Source organism: Babylonia areolata, chromosome 2 (genome assembly GCF_041734735.1).
Source record: "Babylonia areolata isolate BAREFJ2019XMU chromosome 2, ASM4173473v1, whole genome shotgun sequence".
Lineage (NCBI taxonomy): Eukaryota > Metazoa > Mollusca > Gastropoda > Neogastropoda > Buccinidae > Babylonia > Babylonia areolata.
In genome coordinates this window covers 1,433,170-1,437,042 of record NC_134877.1, presented here as the reverse complement: position 1 = coordinate 1,437,042, position 3,873 = coordinate 1,433,170, and the positions used below count along the sequence as shown (strand labels likewise).

Below are 3,873 nucleotides of genomic sequence, written 5' to 3'. Positions count from 1 at the left end.
GGGTTGAAGCCTATTTTCGGTTTCAGTTTCGCATTGGAGATCATGTCTGTATAGACTGCCCCCCCCCCCCCCCCTCCCCACCCCTTCCAATTCCCTCTCCCTCCCCAACCATCTATAAAAACAGAACGTTGATTCTCGATTTCGCATGGAAAAAAAAAAAAAATCCCAAAGGGAAATTACCGCTGCGCTGCTTCTTGTACCAAAGTATAATTTGCAAGTAGGATAATTACATTCCACTTGTAGAGTGTGAATCAAGTCAGTGAGTCGAGTCAAAATGTCTGTTTAAAATTTTTTTTTAGGACAAAGCAGTCAGCTAGCACTACTTTTTTTTTCTCCACATTCCCTCTCTCTCTCTGGCTGTGTGTGTGTGTGTGTGTGTGTGTGTGTGTAAGTAAAAATTTTATTGGATAATGCAACGTACATTGAATAAGTAGTAGCTACTTCTCTCTCTCTCTCTCTCTTAAGCATCAAGCCATCCGAGCAAAGAAATAGGTGAATCTGAAAAAAAAGGGAAGACTGAGAAAGAAAACGTTTTGCAAACACCGGACGTCATAGTATTTACCCGTATACCACAAGTATACCTACACAGCCAACGCAAGAATGCACACAACATTACTTGAATACTATAAATGAAGCAGTAGATTAATAGACAACAGGCGAGTAGCATTACTGTCCATCGAGTCTTTTAAATAGTCAGTGAGATGTTTCTCACGATCTTACGTGTGTGTGTGTGTGTGTGTGTGCGTGCGCGCGCGCGCGCGCGCGCGTGTGTGTGTGTGTGTGTGTCAGTGTGTGTGTGCATGTACGTGTGTGTGTGTGCGTATGTGTGTGTGCGTGTCACTGAAGTGTCCCGGTGTGCGTGCAGTGTGCATGTCAGTGTTACGTGTGTGCGTGTGTGTGTGTGTGTGTGTGGGTGAGCCGGGAGGGTGGTCGGTGGGGGGCGTGCGTACGAGCGTGTGTATGTGTGTGTGTGTGTGTGTGTGTGTGTGGTACCGTAAAAGTTCTATAATCATGATGTCAGCGCAGACCACTGACAAGGGAGGGAAATGTGTGGTTCAGCAGACGTGGGGAATCACGTCCAGCTGGAAGGAAGACTTGCATGCCAGTGGTGACGACAGGTCTATAAATATTGCTGTTCTTCTTTACCGCCAGGTTTTCCCACGGGAACTTTCACGTCTTCACTTTCAGTTTCGGTAGCTCAAGGCGTCACTGCGTTCGGACAAATCCATATACGCTACACCACATCTGCCAAGCAGATGCCTGACCAGCAGCGTAACCCAACTGACGCGCTTAGTCAGGCCTTGAGAAAAATAAAGAAATAAATACATAAAAAAAGAACTACTACTACTAATAATAATATGTATAGGCGCAAAAACTTGATGAAGTCAACTATAAGCATACAAAAAACAAAACAAAAAGAAAATAACTAAATAATAATAATATAATTCAATAAATAATAAATAAATAAATAAATAAATTAAAAAAAATTAAAAAAGACAACAATGATGATAAATAAGCAAATAAATGTAAAAAATTCAGACACACATTCACACACACACACACACACACACATATGCATAACAGATAGGCCTATGCACCAAACATGCAGTTTCACAGATATGAAAGCACAGTCAAATACACATAAACGTACATGAGCCCCCAACACACACATACACCGCCACACACACACACTCACAGATATGAAAGCGCAGTCAAATACACATAAAATACAAATACACTTCTGTTTTTTTTTACACACAAACGCGCGCGCGCGCGCACGCGCACTGACGCGCATGCACTGACACTGACGCGGCTACTGAGACTGAGTGGAAAGACGTCGAAATTAAAGAAGTGAACGAACATGCGTGCGTGAATGCGCACGTCAGTGCGTGCGTGCATGTGTGTGTGTGTGTGTGTGTGTGTGTGTGGTTGCAATGTTGTTGTTGCTGTTGTCAGGTTGTTGTTCAGCCACGGTCCCGGTGTTATTTTTACCGCGAGTCAGTATAATGATCGACAGGTGTAGATTTTATGTGTGACTAGAATTAATTCCTTTTTATGGTGTACATGATCACACGATATTATGTCTGTGTTCTTGCTATAACGACCCTATATGATTGCACAGGTTAACTTTCATGCATGTGGATTAATAAAGCGTTTTTTGATTTGATTTATTCAGTGATTTGATTTGAACATTCAAATCAAATCCTTACCACTGATCACTCTCTTTGTCGGTCGAACTCATATGTGAGAGCAAGAAATCTATGTTCACACTGCACCTGCATGGGTGTGGACGGACTGCTCGCGGGGCCGAGGTGACGTCACCAGCTAGTGCAGAAGAGCTGTTGAGTTTTCCAACCGACCCGGTTTTCCTGATAATTATGGGGTTTGCCGCAAAGATGGAACTGAAACTGCAGTTTCAGTTTCAGTAGCTCAAGGAGGTGTCACTGCGTTCGGATAAATCCATATACGCTACACCACATCTGCCAAGCAGATGCCTGACCAGCAGCGTAACCCAACAGTTTCTAGTCAGGCCTTGAAACTGCAGTGCACTTGAACTGAAGTGTTCTGGTGAGCAAAATTACGAGAATAACACATTCCTAAACAAGTAATAAAATAAATTTTCAAACAGTTGTGAGTTTTAAGCTTCCTAGATCCTGTCTTTTCTTTTTGCTTCAAATTGCAGCCTGTATATCTATATAACCATGAAGCATTCCAGAATCTAACACATCTACTGATATACTTATAGTAGCAAACAACAACAACAAACAAACAAACAACAACAACAAAAAATAAATAAAAATAAAGAAATAAAAAAATAAAGAAAAAAGTGCTCTTCATCTGTAAGAAATCATTGTATAGAACAAAAAAAGACGACACACACAAAAAAACATTTTCAACATAAGATAACAATCAGATGCGTCTTCAAAAATTGGCGAAAGTAAAATGGTCGAAACAAGTTCTTTAGAGCTCCAGACGGAGACTGAAGTCAAGATAAGGCATTACTACGACGGAAGCATATACACACGTAGTACCGGTGTTCTTAAGTCCTTACACTGCATTTGTACAGAATTAAAAAACAAACAAAAACAAAACAAAAACAAACAAACAAACAAACAAAAAATTCACTACTGAGAGGAGCCAGAGACAGATCGACAGACAGACGACAAAAGACAGGTATTTGCACAAAAGGAAGCCGGCATGAATTGAAAACAATATGTAATCAAGGGAACTGAAATTCCTCATTATAATTATATACGTTGAGAGGGATCGTGAGAGACAGGCACCTGCAAAGGAGAGAGAGAGACAGAGACAGAGACAGAGACAGAAAGATCATTGGAGGAAAAATATATATCGAGATGTGTTGGTGAAAGTTCTCGATCATTCGAGGGCTTGACCAGCCCTGAACATGTTGACCTTAACGGCTCTTTGCCGAAGGGTCACACTGCCCTGGACGGGAACAACTTGACCTTGGGGGCATTGGCCAATAGGACGTTAACCTCCATCCTTTTCATAAGGTCGTGAGCTCCATCCTACCGAGTGGTTGTTGTGTCTGGTGACAGGGTAATTGGGCGGAGACAGAGACATTGGAGAGAAACACGGTTCACAGACATTGCAATTCAGAAAAAACCAAAAAAAACCAAAAAAACCACACCTGTAAACAGGAAATGACCGCAAAATTCTAAGTCACGTATCATCTAGATAATTCTGCTATCAGTACTGCGTAAAAGTGATATCGCTTACTCATTCTCGAAACAGCCCATTTTCTGTGGAGGTGGGGGGTGAGTGGGGTTCAGATGAGGGCATGAAACAGCAGAAAAACAGATAACGAGGGAGATAACTCTAATAAAACCCACTGCGTGGAGTCACCGCATA

At 41.9% G+C, this 3,873-nt stretch overlaps 1 protein-coding gene across 1 annotated transcript in view; it reads left to right on the top strand.

Moving 5' to 3' along the window:
- The first annotated feature begins 3,844 nt into the window (after positions 1-3,844).
- Positions 3,845-3,873, top strand: part of LOC143295936 (ATP-binding cassette sub-family B member 6-like) — a 48,690-nt gene continuing 48,661 nt past the window's right edge. Inside the window, exon 1 of the mRNA XM_076607628.1 lies at positions 3,845-3,873. This exon is cut by the window's right edge and continues 344 nt beyond it. The gene's annotated coding sequence lies outside the window, so the exon portion shown is untranslated.